This window comes from Herpailurus yagouaroundi, unplaced genomic scaffold (assembly GCF_014898765.1).
Source record: "Herpailurus yagouaroundi ecotype Mexico unplaced genomic scaffold, PumYag 180, whole genome shotgun sequence".
Classification (NCBI taxonomy): Eukaryota; Metazoa; Chordata; class Mammalia; order Carnivora; family Felidae; genus Herpailurus; species Herpailurus yagouaroundi.
In genome coordinates, this window is record NW_024412411.1 from 18,594,545 (window position 1) to 18,614,597 (window position 20,053).

The 20,053-nt window shown below is 35.0% G+C and overlaps 2 long non-coding RNA genes across 5 annotated transcripts in view; one reads left to right on the top strand and one right to left on the bottom strand.

The window, feature by feature from the left end:
- The window catches only part of LOC121039405 (uncharacterized), a 106,719-nt gene that overhangs the window by 16,062 nt on the left and 70,604 nt on the right, over window positions 1-20,053 (top strand). For all 4 annotated transcript variants that reach the window (XR_005794746.1, XR_005794747.1, XR_005794744.1 and 1 more), the window contains exon 2: window positions 19,816-19,889. This is a non-coding gene — a long non-coding RNA (uncharacterized LOC121039405). The remainder of the gene's footprint in view (window positions 1-19,815; window positions 19,890-20,053) is intronic.
- LOC121039407 (uncharacterized) overlaps window positions 18,557-20,053 on the bottom strand; it is a 78,842-nt gene continuing 77,345 nt past the window's right edge. Inside the window, exon 4 of the long non-coding RNA XR_005794749.1 lies at window positions 18,557-18,762. This is a non-coding gene — a long non-coding RNA (uncharacterized LOC121039407). The remainder of the gene's footprint in view (window positions 18,763-20,053) is intronic.

The window sequence follows — 20,053 nt, forward strand, 5'->3', positions numbered from 1 at the left end:
TAGCTAACTCCTACTCATCTTTCAAGTCTCAGATTAAATGGTATTTTTTATTTGTTACAGAATCTTTCTCAGAACCTTTTATCAGATTAGGCTAACTCCTCCTTCTATAAACTCTAATAGCTTTCTGTACTTTTATGTAATCGCATGTATAACAATCACATTAAATAATTTTTGCAATTATTTGTTAAATATATGTTTTCTCCTTTATATTATAACTACTATGATGGCAGGCACTGTGTCTTTTCTGTTCATCATTGTATCCCTACTACCTAATATAGTCCCTAACCTTTAGTATGAATTCAATAAATATATATTTAATGAATGCATAATAAAAGAATGCATAACAGAAGAAAAAGATTTGTTGAATGATTCTATTTGTCAAAGCATAGCTCAAAACAAAGAAAGATAAGATGTGGCCACCGAGGAAGGGAAAATGTGAGGCAATAAGTCACAGTAAAAGTGTTGTCCACTTGAGTTTTTAAAAATGAGGTCTATAACATCGCGATTTTTCTCTGCCTTTTACCTTCCAGGCACTGATCTTAACTTTGCTTTGTTTGTTCATAAACCAGCATTTTTTTCTAGCCTTATCCTCTCTCCAAATTAATCTCTATGTCACTCACAAATTTCTATTGATTTTTTCTTTGTAATATCACTACACTTGAAAAAATCGCATTGGCACTACCATATTGCAGAGCACAATTATCTTGTCCTTCGTCCTCTACAAAAATCTCCTAAAATATCTTCCTACCCTCAATCCACATAGCACTGTGATGCCAGATTAATCTTTGCAAAACAATTCTCTGTTCATGTTACCCACAGGTCAGAAGTCTCTATTTGCTCTGTCATTCTATAAAATAAATAGAGGCACTACTTTGGCATTCTTCACCTTAATCCCAAATTTTCTGTCTCTTAATATGAACACTCCATATATTCTGCATATAGTCTCGCCTCCGCAATTTTGTTCATTCCTTTCTTTCCTACTTTACTTGCTTTTTACTCCAAAATATTTCCTGACTACTCCTGTTGACAACAATCTCTCCTTTCCCTGAAGTTTGTTCTCATCTACATTCTGGGATAATCACGTAATACCATATCATAGTTTATATCAATTATTTTTATTTTAACATAACCTCAACTAAACTGTTAATCATTGAGAACTTTATTATAGCCTCATCATCCTGGATAGTACCTGGTAATGTAATTGCAGTCTCTTGTAACTCACTGTAGTGCTAACATTTAGAACAGAATTTAGTACATAATACAGCTTAATGAATATTTATTGCTGCTGATGCATATTACTTAAAGAAGGAGAGGTGGGCAGGATGAACAGAATGTCTTGTGAAATGCCAAACATGCAGAGTATTGCTAGTAGAGAAGCTAATTGAATTCACCAGCCTTGAGATTCCTAACAGTTTGTTGGTATCAGCATTAGTTGAATCGCTCCCTGATGCAAGAGAGTCTGAGGCAAGAGCATTTCAGTAAAAAGAATGGCATGACCAAAGGTTCCAGGGAGGGGGAGGTGTGGAAATATGTATGAAAGACGGACTCATTCGATAAGAAGAAGAGATTGCTCACTCCGTGGAGACCATTATCTTGTAGGGAAAAAAATGAAGCTGTGTTTATGTGACAAAAATATCTTGAAAATCTGAATAAAAAGAGTTTTTCTTCTTATACCAAACTGTCTTTTTTAATTTTTTAAATATTTATTTACTTTAGAGAGAGAGACAGAGACATAGAAAGAGAGAGAGAGAGAGAGAGAGAGAGAGAGAAGGAGAACAAGTGGGGGAGGAGCAAAGAGAGAAATGGAGACCGAATCTGGAGCTGGCTCCAATCTTTTTGAGAAACCGAGAAAATTTTGGTCAAGAGAATAATAGAATTGGAGTATTTGTAGATATTTAGCAAACTAGGTAAGAAAAACTATACAAACTGAAAACCTGAGCCCAATCTCCTATTTTTCCATCCATATGTCAAATAGTGGGGTCATTTGCTGACAGATAAGTGAACTAATTTTTGATATTGCTGTACTATAAATACTGTTGTTTTATAAATCCAAGCTGTTGTTTGTATAATTTGGGTCTTTTTTTTTTCTTTTTAGGTGAGATGGTGGTATTGATCAATAATAAACTAGAAAGGAGTAAAAAAGTTAAAATCCATGGTATTCAATACTTACTATAAAATATCTTCTATATTCTTAACTATGGAGATGAAAGGAGTGTCTATAAATACAATAATTATGAAAGACTATTTTCTGGTTAATCGATGTTTAGCACATCTAACTAATATAAATTAGCTTCTTAATGATAAGCCAATATCTTGTTCTGGTATTCAGAGGAACATTTGAAAATTTGATATACTCTGTTCCTTCGTCCTTAATATAATTTTATTTACATATTTACGTACTTTTTAGATGTTACCAGGTTAATCTGAGTTAATCTTGAATATTAAACTTTGCACTCTGTAAATAACGTGGTTATGTTTTAAGATTGTTTTGATTCCTTTTGGTTTTTATTGGTCCTAGGCCTTTGCTGCAGGATGTACTAAGTAATGAAAAAGCCGGTTATGGAAAGTATGTAAACAGGTTGTTTTCATTTTGTTTTGGTTTTGCTTAAAGTGTGAGCTTGGGGTCTTCCAAGGCATTCAAGTTACCATGCTGGTTGTTTTTCCATAGATGTAAAGTTTCTAAGATAGTTACCCACAGAAGTGTTCACATCATCTTAATATATCCCCATCTTCCCCTGTAGTGACCAATGTTACCTGTGATGACAAACTTATATTTGGTACCCGTAGCTTAATTATTCATGCACTCGTCATATTCAAGAATATAACCAAGTAGGGCAAAGCAAGGGAGTAAGGTATATGGGCCCATAATAGTCCCTTCCCCAAATTCAGCATTTTTCTTTGTGATCTGGTGACCTCTTAATCACTTTTCTTATTTTCTTTTTATCTATCTATCGATTGAGAGAAAGAAAGCATGCACAGGTGAGGGAGGGAGGGAGGGAAGGAGGGAGGGGGAGAGAGAGAGAGAGAGAGAGAGAGAGAGAATACCAAGCAGCCTCCACATTGTGGAGCCCGGTGTGGTGCTCAAATTTATGAGCCCTAAGATCATGACCTGAGTCAAAATCAAGAGTCAGACACTTAACTGATTGAGCCACCCAGGTGCCTTCACTTTTCATTTTGGATCAGGAAATGGTGACATTATAACATCATTTGTGTTTAGGTGGTAATAACTATGTATCTGAACTGTGGTCATATGAAGTTGACAAGTCCCTTCCTAAAAGATGGGATCGTGACAAAGCGAAGCAACCTTGGGAAAATCAGAGACTTCCCTGGCAGACGAATGAAGTCTTCCATGGCCTCCTGCTTCCAAGTATAAGAGTACCGGAAGGTAGAAAAAGTGTATGATTTCACTTTTTGTCACAAACACTCATTGCTAGTTGAGTAAAATCATTTATTTATTTATTTATTTATTTATTTATTTATTTATTTAATTTGGATTGATTTTAACAACTTGGGAAAGCACTGGAAATATACATTGCATTTCTAGTGGTCTAGCTGGTATTGTTCTAGTCTGGAAGGTTGAATGCATTGAATGCTCATTTAAAAGGACCTAATGGTCCTAGAAAGATGGATCACTGTTTCTGGTTGAAATTACATTTTAATAGAATTCTGACAAAACAATATGCATTTTAATAAGTTTTGTGAAATGGCAACATTGTCAACATACAAAATAAATAGCAAGAGTGATAGTAGTTTTTGAATCAGCAAATGTAACTGGAAAGTTCTGGAATATTGTGAGGAGCTATAGAATGTATAAGTCAGGTCCTGGCTTTATGTTAACAGTAGTAAAGGAGGTTTTGAGATTTATAGTCAAGATCTCAGAAGCATGAGATACATGCTATTAAAAATAGTTATCTGAACTGTGGGGTTAGGTTATATAGGGAAGAATGCAGTGAACAGACCACAAAGTGGGAGATGAATTGCATGTAGATTATCATGACACACAGAGTTGTGGTCTGAGAGTAATGCTTTAGATTTTCTACTTTTCCTGCTGTATCTCCAATATTTCTACATATGTCTAGATCAGGAGTTGGCAAACATTTTCTATAAAGGGACAGATGGTAAATATTCTAGGCTTCCTAGTGTATATGGTCTCTGTTGCAAATACTGCCACTATGGCCACAGACTATGCATGATAAAATGGGAGTGGTTGTGTTTCCACATGACTTTATTTACAAAAATAGGAGACAAGCACACTAACTATTGTTTGCTGACACTTTGTCTAGATTCTTACTTACCAAGTCAGATCTTGCCTGGATCATCACATTAGCCTCCTTCTTATCTCTGAAAAAAGTATTTATATCTTTATTCATTTGTTCAAGAAATTCTTTAGAACAGGTAATACATATGAGACACTGTATCATACAACACAGATACAGTTGTGAAAAAGATAGGTGACTTTCTTTTCTCTAGGAATCTAAGAAACATTGATAAATAAACAAAGAATTAAGTAAAAAAGCTAATGAAAACTTATTTTAAGAATAATAAAGGAACTAAATACCATGATATGAAAGAAATTAATTGGAGGTAGGAGATCAACTTTAAATAGTGGCCAAGGAACACTTTCTGAAGAAGGTGACATTAAAGCTGAAACCTGAATGACAGGGAGAAACAAAACAAAACAAAATAAAACAACAAAAACCCCAGCCATATCACAAGGGTGGGGAAAGAGCATTCCAGGAAAGAGAAATAAAAAGTATAAGAGCTCTGAGGTGGGAAGATGCTTGATATGTTCTGAGAATAGAAAGGAAGTCTATGTGCCTAGAATGGAGGAAAATAGAGGTATAAAATGAGGTTGGAGATGGAGACAGTATCCAGAACAAGAAGGTCCTTGAAGGTCATGGTCATGTGTGTGGAATGTTTTCTAATTGCAATGGGAAACTGCTGAAAATTCATTATCAGTGAGGTAACATGATCTTATGTATGTTTTACAAGAATATTTTGGCTGCTGGATAATCAATGAAAGGGGAGGTATCTGCAATGGCTCAGATGAGTGATTCTGAGAGTGGTTGTAGTGTAGAGAGTGACAAGAGGCTGGATTGGATACGCATTTAAAATAGAAAAATAGGGATTGCTAATATATTGGATATGGAAGTTAGGGGAAGAGAGGAGTCAAGGATAACTCTGATTTTTGAATTGAACATCTAGGGGGCTGGTGGTGATATGTACTGAGATTGGGAAGAGGGGAGAGAAATGGATGGGAGGGCAGTGAATCACGAGTTCTGCCTTGGCTAAGTTGGGTTTGGAATGTCAATGAGCATTTAAGGAAAAATATAAAATAGGATATAGGATATGTTTGTACTTCAAGGGAGAGTTCTGGCCTAAAATTTTAATTTTGGTGGCAGTAGCACATAGATGGTATTTAAAACTTTGGACCAGGCATCTGCTTCTGGCCACATGGAATAAAGACCTGGATATACCTGTACACCTTAAACAAACAAACAAACAAACAAAAAGAAAAAAATGTTCAAAAAAGTAGTTTTCAGACATTGAACAACCAGCATCTGAGAGAAGGAAAAAAGATGAGTCAATCCTAACTTATTGCCTTAAGAGAATTGATCTAACTTATTGCCTTAAGAGAATTTCTAGGACTCAGTACAAGGAGAGGGAACCCAAACAGAGCCTCACAGTTTTCCTGAGTTGAGAAAACAGAGTTGAGAATGCAGAAAGAAATTTATAGTGCAACACGCTGGGCAAGAGAGCAGTGGATAGTAGGACAAAGCTCTAGAAACTTAAAAGGATTCCCCTCATTTTCAGCTGATTACTGAGTTCTGATCAGCACTTGAATTGAGCAAACGCCCCAAGCCTGGAGAAAGAGTAACGTCTTTGATACTTCCTCCTCCTTCCAGCAGGTAGAACTTACAGGGGAGAAACTGGCAGATACTTCATCACGTGATTAAAGTCAACATTGTCATAATAAGACACAATGATATCATGGATCCATTGACCTAATGTGATGAAAATCACACCTTTCCTTTGTGGTATTACTTCCAAAAGTCTATAATGCCAGTGTAATTATGAGAAAACATCAGACAAACACAAAGTGAGGGGCATTCAACAAAGCTTATGACCAGTGTTCTTCCCAAGTGTCAAGGTCATGAAAAATAAGGAAAAACAAGGAACTGTCATGGACTGGAGGGGTCTAGAGATATAACAACTAAGTCCATTTTGGTACCTTGGAACAACAAAAAAAGTGGACAATCATGGAAAAGCTGGGGAAACCCAAAGTACATTTGCAGCTAATAGTACTGTAGTGATGTTAAATTCTCACTTTTAATAATTATACCTTGGTTTATGGGATAGTAACATTAAGGAGAAGCTGAATGAAGGGTATGAGAGAACCCTCTCTACCATCTTTGCAACTCTTCTGTAAGTCAAGAATTATTTCACTGTAATTTTTATAAAAGAGCAAAATTAAGTAAGACTCTGGAAACAATAGAGCAGAGCACTGACACATCACTGGTTGCAGCCTCTCTAGTTATCCACACACAAGAAAACCTCAATGATATTCATTCAGTCCTTTGATATAAGTGTACTGGGGTAATACAACAGGCCAAGCACTATGCTATGATTGGTTTATAGAAGCAAATGAAAGATATGTGTTATTTTAGTTGCCAAAGAGAATTATGAGTGTTATAATTATGGGTATTGTGGGTATGGGGATATTGAAAAAGTTTGAATTTGCAACGATGATGAAACTGAGTTGGGGCTCATCCATAAGTGTCATTGAATCATCTTCAAAATCTGATTGTCTTCAAAGTTGATGTGTCATGGGAAAACCAAGGTTTAATAGAAAAATAGCAAAATTACAACTGAATAGTTATAATCTTGTATGCAACTAAAATGCTTCTAATTTCTAATGTTTGTTCAATAATCTTTTTTTTTTTTTCCTACTGGTGTTTTATGATCATATGCATTGTAGGCTTTTTCATTGCCTGAGTGAGTTTTGGCTTGATTGGAGTCAGGAGCATAGAGAAAGCTTGCCAAAGCTTCCTAGGTATAGGCTGAATGTTCTTGATGTATTGATCAGTATTCATGTTGTGAAATCAATATCTGTGTTTTTTTTTTTTCTGTAACACTTCCAATATTCCTATTCTGTGCCTCCTATTAAGGAATATATGCAACAGAACTACATTTCTACCTTTTCTTCATTCCTTTGTGAAAGGTAATATTTAAAGAGATTATTAAATATATTAAAATAAGTACCCTGAATTTTGAAAGAGTGAAGAAAAGGTATTTATAAGATTTGTATGCCTCTGGAGTCCTCCTGGGATTTTTTGCTGGAAGCATAGCCTGTAAATATTTAATATTTTCCAGAAATTATCCTCAGAGGCTCAATCCATTAACTCAAGTGTATGCTACAAAAACAGATTTGTATACTATCGACAGCACATGAACAGAGGAGGGAAAGAAAATGAAATGGTTTTTCTATCAAGTACCATGATTTAGAAATCTCTGTGTTCTATGGATTCAGCTCAGTGCTTAGCAATACTGCAAGTTCTAAATTTAATTTGTTGAAATTAGTGAGTGAATGAATAAATGAATATATCAACCAGGGTTTCATTTAAAGAGCTTAAAGCATCGCAACCTTTTCTTTGTCTCTGGCAATATCCTTGGTAAAACTATTACAATACCTGGTGCTGTTCAACTATTTCAGAAATGTTTCCTATATACCAGTAGATGGCAGTCCCTCTCTACTTCTCGTTTCTTTATTGAGGGGGGAAAAAAAAGGAAGCAAGGGACTGCAAAAGAAAGGGATGGAAATAGAAGCAGATAAAGATAGATATTTAAATGCAGCACATTGTGTTTAATTTTTATGAATGGATTTTTAAAAGTGAATTGTTAGGAAGTAGGGAAAATTAAAAAAATGTTTTAAGTTAATTGGAAACAAGACATCAAACACAGTTGACTTTGTGCTAGCTCATCAAATTTCATACCAATGTGTTACATTTTGATTAAATGACAACTGTATTTCTTTCTGAAAATAAGCTCATCAATAGCCATGTGGAATATGTGGTTTTCCATGTAAATGTCAGCCAGTTTCTTGTCATGCTGAGTACTCAGGTGAGGCAGGCTTCAATTATTAAGGTTTTTGGGCTGCACTTTTGCTATCAGCTTGCTGCTTTGGGGAGTGCTTAGGGAAAGCCCCAAACTATTTTTATCTCCAAAATGTTTAAAATTTGTTGAGCAGCTCAGGATGCTACAGACATCCGGACAAATGAATGCCCTAGCACTGAAACATAATATGGAAAACTGCCCCAACAGGAGCTCATTAGACATTTCCACAGAGATTACCAATATGTGAAACACATTGATGCATTCAAATTGCATTTCTGCTACAGTAGTTGCCAGGGAGCAAACCGAGATCACCAATTTCATTTCCTTTAGAAAGTATCTTTATTTGAAACCTAAATCATGGGTTCTAGAATAATTTCCTCAACCTCTTCCCCTCATTACATTCATCATTTCTCCATCTACTCCAGACCTCTCACCCTGACCTTCTTCCAATGGGAAAAAAATGACCAACTCCTGGAGAACAATTCAGAATTTCAACTACTGGGTCCAGTTTCTATTTTTTTGTATCCTCCTATTTTGTCCATTCTACAATTTGTCAACAGGTAAAACCACCACAACCTTAAATGAGTTCTAATCTATATAACCTTTGTTAACCAGAGAATAGAAGTCTTGGTAAAAATGCATTTGTCTTGAAAAGGTGTATCGTCTCATATATTTCTCATAAAATTCATTCTTCTCAAAATGTAAACTGCTATGTGGATAGTTTGACAAATTTTATATTGCAAAATTGTGCTCAGATCTATGTCTGTATTTAGCTGCTATATTTAGGAGATATATAAAACCAACTACATAGCTATAGTAGAACTAGGAAATGACAGGAATGATATAAACAAATTGCAAAAGACACAGAAAAACACTTCCTGTTCACAATGAATGTATGTGTTTTCCCTTGACCTGTCTGGAGATAATAGTCAGAAGGCAAACAAGTCAACCACTACAGATGCAACTCTTACAGTTTTTGATGTTTGAGTATGTTTCCCCATTAGACTTTGAAATGGTTGAGGGCAAGAAACATTTGCATTAATTTATTCATGTAATCATGCTTTTGTCAATCACTTATTGCATACTTAATATGTGACAGGTTGGGGATAAAAATGACAAAAATGCTGCAAGTGCTGCCTTTAAGAAGCTTACAGTAAAAAAAAAGTTTACAATATGTAAAGGTAAAAGAAACACATAAAAAATAGGGTTAATAGTCATAGGTTCCATGATAAGAGCATGTATTGACTACAGTGGAATCACAAAAGATAGTGCTTTTCTGTTTGCTTGGATGTAATGTAGAGTGATGGAAAATTCCATTTGAGAGGAACCCCTGAACTATTTGGAAAAATGTATAGTTCATCAGATTGACAGACTGCTATGTAAAATATTCTATACAGTTGGAACAGTGTGGAAACGGGTATAGGGTTGTTGATTTGCAAATTGGAAATTTGTGTGGGGCAGTACAAAAGATAAAGCTGTAATTATAGGTAAGGATATGGTCAGGAAAGCTTTTAATGTCATGTGATGGAATTTGGACTTTATAATGTGGGTAAATGGAGTCAGGAATGAATTTTATACATGGAAGTGACAAAACCTATATATATGTGGGTGTGTGTGGGTGTGTGTGTGTATATATATATATATATATATATATATATATATATATATATATATAATTTGGTGGTGAAGCAAGAAAGGAATTCATTTCAGGGAGCCTAACACCAAGAAAATAGCAGGCTAGTGCCTCAAGACTGTTTCCCAAATGGCAAAACTACTTCTAGGTTTGTATAAGGAAAACGTGAGACAAAGGTCAGTGGGTATGTTCAAGTAGGCAAGCTTAGTGGACAGACTCAGGGATGGGAATTTGGCAACAGGGAGATCAATTGGAAGACTTTGCAATAGTTTAGCCAAGAAGTGGAGGATGAAATAACCCCAGGAAGATTTAGATACATTTAGGTTGGGGTGCATGTTGGGTTTCCAAGGAGAGACAAATGGCCACACATGGAATCGAGGGAAATCTAATCTCTAGATTAGAACTGTGGATTTGGGATCTACCCATGGGTCTATCCATGTAACTGATAGCCATGTATATGGAGTTACTGAAGCTATATATATGGATGAATCATATAGAGAGAGAAAAGAAGGGAAGAAAGGATACAACATTGGGAAATGTAACATTTGAAGTGTAAATAGACAAAAAGGAACTCTGAGATGAAAAATATAAAAAGTCAGGAACGGCAGATAGAATGGATTTAAGGAAGTGAAGGTAGAAACAAGCAGGCAACATGACAAATGCATCAGAAGTAAAATAGGGTAAAAATTGACAGAAGTCTATTGAATTTGGCAATTAGAAAGTAATGAGAGTCTTTTACATGTGGTTTATATGGAGTAGCAGAGTATAAGCCTGATGGTTGAAGGTTGAAGAAGGAATGGAAGGTAAGGAGAAGGAGATAAATATGTAGCTTTTCCTTTTAAAGAACTTCTCTATAAAGAGAAGAAAGAGATACACCCAGAATCTTTCATAGGACCTGGTAGTGAGTGGGTGTTAATGTGTGTCTTTGGAAATGAAATTACCAAGTATACTTTGTCAACACTACAATCTTATTTGCAGACATAGTGAGCCATATGATATCCATAAACATTCATGTTCAATAATTGGAGGTCATTCTTTTAAGACACAGGTGGAACAGCCTGTGTGTAGTTTGGTCAAAGATTAAAGCTCATGTCCTTTATGGGGACACAGAGTGGAATTTATAATTCTACCTTGAAGAATGCTCTGATTTCACCACAAGGATGGGGTTTTTCCTTGCCTAGTATAGTTTGGTGCTGCAGCTTGGGAACAGGTTTCCATGGACTATCTAAATAAAACATGAGTAAGAGTGTAAAGACTGGATGGAAGTGAGGAGGGCTATTAACTCATAAACTGTGAGAGCTGGAAGAATCCTCAGAGATCATCTGATCACAAGTTTTTCAAAACTTTTTGTTTTATTAACAGAATCTCATTTGACCAAATAAGTTCACATGTGTAATTCTAATGTACAACACTAATAAAATTGGAATTTAATTAGTATAAATTAATCTTATAAATTTAGATTTAAAATAGTCTGTTTTGATGAACACAAATGTCTAAAAATCTGAACATGGAAGTTGTAATTATATTAGTTACAATATCCAATTTTATTTCTATATTTTGCTTTGATTGTACTGTTCAGAGAAAATCCTGGATCACACAGTAAGTTGTTATGAATGGTAACTATTTTTTAAAACAGATCATTTGGAACCTTAGGACACTCATCAAATAGTCTATCTAGAAGGGCAGGGAACCTTAACATTTGTCTATTCATGCATGGATTGTAATTAAGACTATTATGAAGCACCTTCTCAGTGTATTACAATGTATGAAGCCCTTTGAGGCTTAAATTTAACTTCATAAAGGCTGACTCTCTCATAAATCTTTTACTGAATGATTATTCTGCAATGAGCTACAGACATGGAGATGAATAAAGACACAGCCTTTGCCCTTAAGAAATTTACAGTGAACAGGGAAAATTAGATTCATTAAAATAAAAGCATCAAAACATCAAAGGTGGACTAAAAGAAGCATGCAGCAATGTATAGACTACAGTGGAGAAACAAAAGAATGACAGAGTAGCTCTGTGAGGTTATGAAAATGAGTTCTATGAAGCTTCCTGGAGGAGGTGACACTTTTACTGTTGTGATGTATGGGTAGGATTTCACCAGGTTGGCAAAGGTAGGGAGAAAACTAGTAGCTGATAAAGGATATTTTGCCTACATGATTGAAAAGATCTCCCACCATTTTGTAACAATTGCTGGGAGAGTAAAACCTTGGTTTGTGAGCATAATTCATTCCAGAAACATCCTTGTAATCCAAAGTACTGAATATCAAAGGGAATTTCCCCATATGAAATAACAGAAAGTCAGATGATTCATTCCACAACCCAAAAATGTTCATATAAAAATTATTACAATACTGTAATATAATACAAAATAAAGAAAATATAAAATATAAAGAAAAATAAATTAATCTGCACTTACCTTTGAAAACCTTCATGACTGGTATGAGGGAGACAAGAGAGAGGAGGGTTATTGTGTAGGACAACTTTCACTATCACTAATGGAATCACTGCAATCTATTGGCTCAATGGAATCTATTTCTGCATGGGGGCCATTGTACATGCTCACATGGATGTTGACTACAGCACAGTATTAATAAACTCTTGTCATATACTGTATTTAATGAAATTGGCAATAAGGCAGCAGAGGAGAGGGTATATATCTGCAGGCAGCCTGACTTTGAATAAAGCAAAGCATTCCTAAGCTTACTCTTGTACATAAAAGCAAAGGACTGTCCATAGGTGCTTTGAAGTGACCAAAAATACACTAGTTCCAGTTGTGGGCACCTTCCAACGTTCTGAAAAATCAATGATTTCTGCCAAACACTGTAGCCTGGGACCAAGCATTCAAGCATGGGATGATCATCCACAATCCCACAGCGAGTGAGCGAGAGAGAGAGAGACAGAACCATGGGCTCAGTTGTGATCATTTGACATTGGCCTCACATACTACTTGAATTGCAAGACACCACTTGTTTATCAGGTTAAAATTTATTAAAAATGTTTGCTCGTCTTGAGGAACACTCACAGAACAAGCTACTCGCAACCCAAGGTTTTACTGTATTTTGTCAGAGATACAAAAGTGAGTTAACGAATAATTCTTTTACACTAACAATAAAGTCAGAGCCTGATATTATTATGACATGATATATAGTGTGCATTTACTGTACATGTTACTCTACCGTGAAGAAAATATGGACCAAAGAGAAATGCCCAAGCATTGAGTGATGTTTAATTGTGTATGTTGTCTGAGTGCTTTAGCATGGACTCTGTATGTAAGCAGACGTGTACAGGCTGGGATTGAAATAAAAGGTCAATATTACAGCCTAAGCTTTATAGCTAATGACCTACATATAAAAATTCGTATGTAAGTAAACAGAGAAGCAAACTAAACATCATTTTCCAAGTTTATACAAAGATACATTAATATACCGGAGATCAGAAATAGGTAAAACTTTGGCTTATAGTTCATTTTAATGTTCACTTACTCATTTCTAGTTTAAGTATTTAAAAAATGGAAATATTCAAATATTTAAATATTTAAAGAGATATTTGTACACTCATGTCTATAACAGTGTTGTTATTCATGATAGTCAAAAGGTGGAATCAACCCAAATGTCCATCAACAGATGAGTGGATAAATAAAATGTAGTATATACATACAATGGAATGTTATTCACCCTGAAAAGGAAGGAAATTCTGACACACGCCACAACATGGTTTATGAGCCTTGAGGTCATTATTCTAAGTGGAAAAAGCCAGTCACAAAGGACAAATACTATATAGTTCCATTTATCTGAGGTAGCTAGAGTAGTGATACTCATAGGAACAGAAAGCAGATTGGTGGTTACCAGGGACTGGGGGAGGGGGAAAATGGGGAGTTAGTTTAATGGATATAGAATTTGGACATTGCAAGATGAAATGTTCTGGAGATTGATTACACAACAACGTGCATGTACTCAATACTACTGCACCGTGCACTTAAAATAGCTAAGATGGTAAACTTTTTAAAAATGTTTATTTATTTTTGAGACAGAGAGAGAGAGAGAGAGAGAGAGAGAGAGAGAATCAGAGCATGAGTGGGGGAAGGACAGAAAGAGAGAGAGGGAGATGCAGAATCCCCAGCAGGCTCCAGGCTCTGAGCTGTCAACACAGAGCCTGATGTGGGGCTTGAACTCATGAATCATGAGATCATGACCTGAGTTGAAGTAGATGCTTAACCGACTGAGACACCCAGGTGCCCCAAAGATGGTAAATTTTATGTTATGTGTATTTTACCACAATTATATACACACATAACTAGAATAAAATACTTATGGAATCCCTGCAGCCGCTCTGGAACACAATGTAAAAGTCATGGATTTATTGGCTTTGAGGTGGAACCTTAATTCAGAGCACCTGACCACTTTGCCCACGTGTGCCTAGTGTTGGGGGTGGAGCAGGTCTAGGGCTTTTTCCACCTGACTCTAAGTTCAGAGTTCTTTCCACAATAAAATACTTTGTTTTTATCCTATTTCTATAGGATGAAATAGAAAGCCTATTTCTACTAGTGGCACGCATACAAATAAAGGAGATTAGTACCTATTATGTCTGTGTTGATCTTTGCTTTGTTCTAGCAGATAGAAAAAATACCATGTTTGAGTATGCATTTTGAAAAGAAAGCTAGAAAGATACAGATCTAAAAGAGATATTTACACTTAAAAGGTGCATTAATTTATTCCCATACAAATAATTTAAACAAATAGGAGTTTATTTTAAACTTGGATGTCTTAAATACCATATGATTTCACTCATATGTGAAATTTAAGAAACAAAACAGAAGAACATAGGGGAAGGACAAGGAAAATAAGATAAAAACAGACAGGGAGACAAATCATAGGAGACTCTTAAATACAGAGAACAAACTGAGGGTTGCTGGAGGGGTGTTGGGTGGGGGGGATGGGCTAGATGGGTGATGGGCATTAAGGAGGGCACTTGTTGGGATGAGCACTAGGTGTTATATGTAAGGGATGAATCACTAACTTCTACTCCTGAAACCATTACTACACTGCGTGTTAACTGACTTGGATTTAAATTAACAAAAAACCCACTTCGATGCCTTGATTTTTTTGTCTTATTATGGGTAGGGCACAAATATATTTGTTTGGTTTATCTTAGGTTAAACTGTGGACATAAACTTCTATTACAAAAGGAACGAACAAAAAAATGAATTTTATATGAGGCCTGACTTAATTATTGTACAAGAGGTTTTATGGCATTTTAGAAATGAGTGGCACCACTTTCTACAATACTGCATCTTGTAAAACTAAATGGCAGAAAATTAAAAACAGATTGAGAACATGTTTAAACTTAAAAAAAAAAAAACTCTTATACTTCAACACATTTAACCAAATATAGATTAACTCTGGGAAAACCTATAACCACTGCAATTTGCTTAAGTTGTGTTCACATGCCATCACATAACCAGAACAAAGCCTGCGATTATGCAAGTAGTAAATGTAACAGCATTCCTTAAAGATCAATTGTACATGTCACGGTATAATAGTATGTACTTAATTCGTTTCATAGTTATATCCACAATCACATTTGGATTTGGAAAGAAATGCAAGGTTTTTTTTTTTTTATAGTAATTAAGTACCTGTTAAACGTATTAGGATGCATGAAGTGCTTTGAGGCTTAAAGCTAACCTAATAAAGGCTCCTCCTCAAATAGTTAATGGAAAGACTAGATATCATTAGCATATATTCTGTGGTAGCTTGGTGAACAACTCTCTCAGTGCCTCTCCCTCCCTCATTTTATCTCTGCATTTTTTTGTTTGTTTTTTCTTCTCCTATCCTCCTGCTTACTATGTTTTACCCACCTATCCTTTCATTTGTTACTCATGTACTAACTGTACAGTTGGTTTACAAATGTTCTCTTTGTTCTCAGTGAATGAGTGTGTGAGACAATGAAGTGTGTGGAGAAGCTAAGGGCAGGAAGAGTGACAAATGGTAGATTAATTCTGCAACATGGCTGAGAAGACTGAGGCTTTTGATTTCAGCTGTGGTTTAAATATTGGGAATTGAACAGAACACTGGGAATAGATGTTCACAAAATGAATTTGAAAAGAGGCATTAAAAAAACAGATATTTATTTTAGCCTGGAAAATGTAATGAAGAAATAAGAAAGCAATACTTTACCAAATGTAAAGAGAAAGACTCAATCCCTGGTTTTTCTAGAAAAATTAATCTCAACAAGGAACAGATTTGAGAAATATATATATTAATACATCTGATTCTAAGATTATTCTATATAGACATGCTTCCTCAAAATCAAACATCTATTTTTAGAATGTAAGTTTCCTGACAGTATGATAAATCTCCAGTTCCCCTGGGGTGGTTTAGGCTAAGGTATTTTGGTTAATGGAAAGTTTGTGTTGACTGAGGCTTGCCAAATAGCTCATATTTTTCACTGGATCCTAATGTTTTGACACTCATAACAAATAATTAACATTTATTAAGTGCCTCCAATAATTACTGATCCCTTAGCAGGCCTTCAAAATTGAAAATACAGGATCAGGATTCTTCAGGCCTCTGTTTGGTATTCCATCATTTTTTAAAAGCATCCCAAATTTAATTAAAGAATCATTAATATATTTTTAAAGAGGCCTGCTTCACTGGTACTTGCACAGTGGCTTCGTAACACACTCCTTATTTTAATGATGCAGTACATTTGTAAAACACCTTGTACATGCAGCTCTGAACATCTTGAACGCAGGCTCTTAGCTTGTTCCTTTTTGAATCCTCAGAATGCTTCTCTGCATATAGTAAACTATTTTCAAAAACATTGATTTTGTGACTTTAGGCTTTTCTTTGCAACAGAGGAAAGAGTCTACATTCCTAAAAGGCTACTTGCTAATGATATTTTCTCAATATGATCTGTGTCCAAACAGGATCAAGAAATATTTGGTCTCGGGTCTTTGGTCTTGGTGGCTCCCAAGTTAAGCATCCCACCCTTTGATTTTGGCTCAGGTCATGATGTTGCAATGTTGAAATGGAGTCCTTCATAGGCTCCATGTGTGGAGCCTGCTTAAGATGATCTCTCTTTCTCTCTTTCCCCATCTGCCCCTTTCCCTGACTCGCTCTCTATTTATCTCAAAAAAAGAAAAGGAAGGAAGGAAGAAAGAAAGAAAGGAAGAAAAAAGGAAAGAAAGAAAGAAATATTTTCTCTCACTAAGAAAGATATTGAAAACGAAACAAAAAAACCCTTATCCTACATTGCTCTAAGCTGCTGAAATCGCTACATTTGAAGTTTCTGGTTCTCAGCCTCAGAAATACTATAACATGGCTGAGGACAATTTAGATAAAGCACAGGCAACTTTTATTAGTAGAGATCAGAAATTATAAGCTTTAATTTGATGGACCTTAGTTATAAAAGAAATCTTATATTTGAATTGGATAGCAGACCTAGTGAAGAAAATAATTTTGACTTCTTTTCTTCTCATAGGTACTTAAGTGACATGTGAAACTGCCCTTCTAAGCAACATAAAGACAGCAAGAAAATATTTACTTTCCTTGATTATATTAGTTCTACAATTAGGAGTTGTGTTGGAATATAGCCAAGTAGGAATCAGTTACTTAAGTAAAAATCTATACATACTCCATTTCTTATCATGATTACATGAGCTTCTCTCTTTTGTTTTTTGAGGAGAGAACAGCCCAAGATATTCAACTATTTATGAACTTTTTGGTCAATCACCCAGAAACATAATATTTATATATGAAGTTTGTGATAATCCGTAACCTCATAAAATATGTTTGGTATATGTTATTGTATTTGCTTACTTAGTCAATATTTCTTTTTATAGAAAATTGAATTTAGTTACTTATGCAGTAAATGAATTTATTAGCCTTAGGAAAATTAACTTACCGATCTATAAATGAACTCCACCATCCTGTAATCAATTCAACACGATGTGTGGGTTCTCTGGTTTAAAAGAACATTTTGAATAGCTCTCCTCTGTAGCTGCCAAAAATTAGTGTTGGCTTTGACAGATGTAATTCAAATACAATCGTAAAGCCTGGAGCCTTGTGTGACAACAGCTTAAAATATAAGACTTTGAGTTAGAGAAGATAAAATCTTGGAGTAGTAATCACCTAAGAGTAAAAACAAACAAAAAAATCATGAAGACAATGGATGATGTTAAAATTGACTTATTTACTTGAATAACTCAAACCTGAAAGAATAAACTCAAGACAAATGAGAGTACATAACTAAATTCTAAGAGATGTTAAAGGCTTAACCATGAATTAGGTTGAAAAGATTTTAGTTAAATCAATGAAGGATGAAGTCAAGATCAAGGTAGGGAAATAACACTAAACTTCTGAGTTTGCATTAAGGGAAATTAATCTGCTTCTTGACCAAAACATCTTTAGATGCTACCATCAGAGAAGCATTATTGGACTAGATAAAATGAATTATTCTGGCTAGTATAAGAAATCTGCACATGTAAGTAATTTGCTAAATATTTGCAATTAGATGATGACATTTACAACATTTAAAAAAAATTCTAACTTTTACCATCAAACATGCCGTTACAGAATTTCCCTTTCTTGTTTTGGGCAATCCCATAAATTTCTGGTCACTTTTGGGTAAAAGAAAATCCAGTCCAGTCCAGCACAGTTTAAATCATGTGAACATTTTAAGCACCTATTCTTCCCTTTGCATAATAATGGCTAACCCTCAGTCTGAGGGTCTCCATGTGAAGAAGGACATAATCAACTTTTTCATTTCTCTCTTGCCTTTTTCTAGGATCAGGGGTGGGGAAATGGGCAGAAGTCATTTTACTTAATTAGTGGTCTTGTAATCCTCTTGGCTTTCAACGAGATGGGTAATGGCCGGCATCTAAATGGTGACTTCTTCATGTAGAACATGTATAAGATCACTGGGGATTTTGGAGAAGGTTTTCCTGCTGAAGAGTTTCATAATGAGGAACCTGATCTTTTCAGATCTTCCTCAGAGACTTATGATTATACTATGATAAAAAAAAGAATACATCCTGTTTGTGTGAATATCATTATAAGTAGTATTTATTTAATGGTTGACAGAATTACAGTTCCTCTCTTTTTCTCATAGATATATAAGGGCCAATAGAGTGTATGGACATATGCGGCAAAAAGAAATGAAATTCATATATAGTTCACACCTAAGACAATTTTTGTTACTATGTATTTTGAAGTGCTCAGCAAGAAAATAACTTTCCCTTCCCCTCAAAAAGAGCCTACTTCTTAGGAGACTGAGAACACTTCTTCCATTTAAAGACAAATCCTTTACTTTGAAAAATAAAATAGGATAGCTTATTAAAAATTCAGTTTGCTACATCTGATTGAAGATTCAGTCCAAAGCCAGTTTGAAAGACTCGCATTTTAATTTTCATGTCGTAGTTTTTAATTATGTATTTATTTTATGCAGCTTTTAGTGTTCTGACATAGTTAAGCAATTGTTGATAGGTGTGTTGAATTTACTAAGACTTCCTTCCTTACTGAAATGATCTATTTCTGTTGAGCTGCCAGTTAAAGATGATCTCACACTTGCTGACACATTATTAGTGAAGGGTTGTTAAAGGAATGTTGATATTTCTTTATACTGTTTATTTTGCTTCTTCATATATCATCCTGACCTTATTTACTTTGCCCTTTGCACACCTTTTGTTTTCTTTGAGACGGACATAGAATAAGTGTTCATGAAATCAGTTATGAATTATGGGGGAAAATCCAAATACGAGTTAGCTGTTTTACAACTAACAGACCTTCTCTTCTAAAAATATAAAAATTAAAATTAGAAAGCCCCCTTTTTAGGTCAAAATTTTCTCTTATTCATGGCGACTATTTTGTGTTTGAGCTACTATATACTTACAAAATGCTCTGTTAAAATTTTTCTAATACTTTATTGTTATAACAATGATTACAATATATCATCTAACTGAAATTATTTTTCAAGTTTTTAATCTACTTAGTGACATCTTGAAGTCATTTCATTCATTTCTTCATCCTTCTACTTTTTTTCCTAAACACCTGTCATATGCAAGCATTGAGCTAGATCCCGGAAGATGTGCTGGCAACTACGAGTCTGAGTGTGGAGATAGAAAAGGGGGAAAAAAATGTAAATATAAACCAGAAAATTAGACATTGTGATGAGTGTCTGAAGAAAATAAGCACAAGGCTCTTAACAGCACTTAGTACATTGTAAGTTTGTATGGCAAACTCACCAATCATTTGATGTCAAGTATATGATACACACATACATTCTCACCCCCTTAATAAATC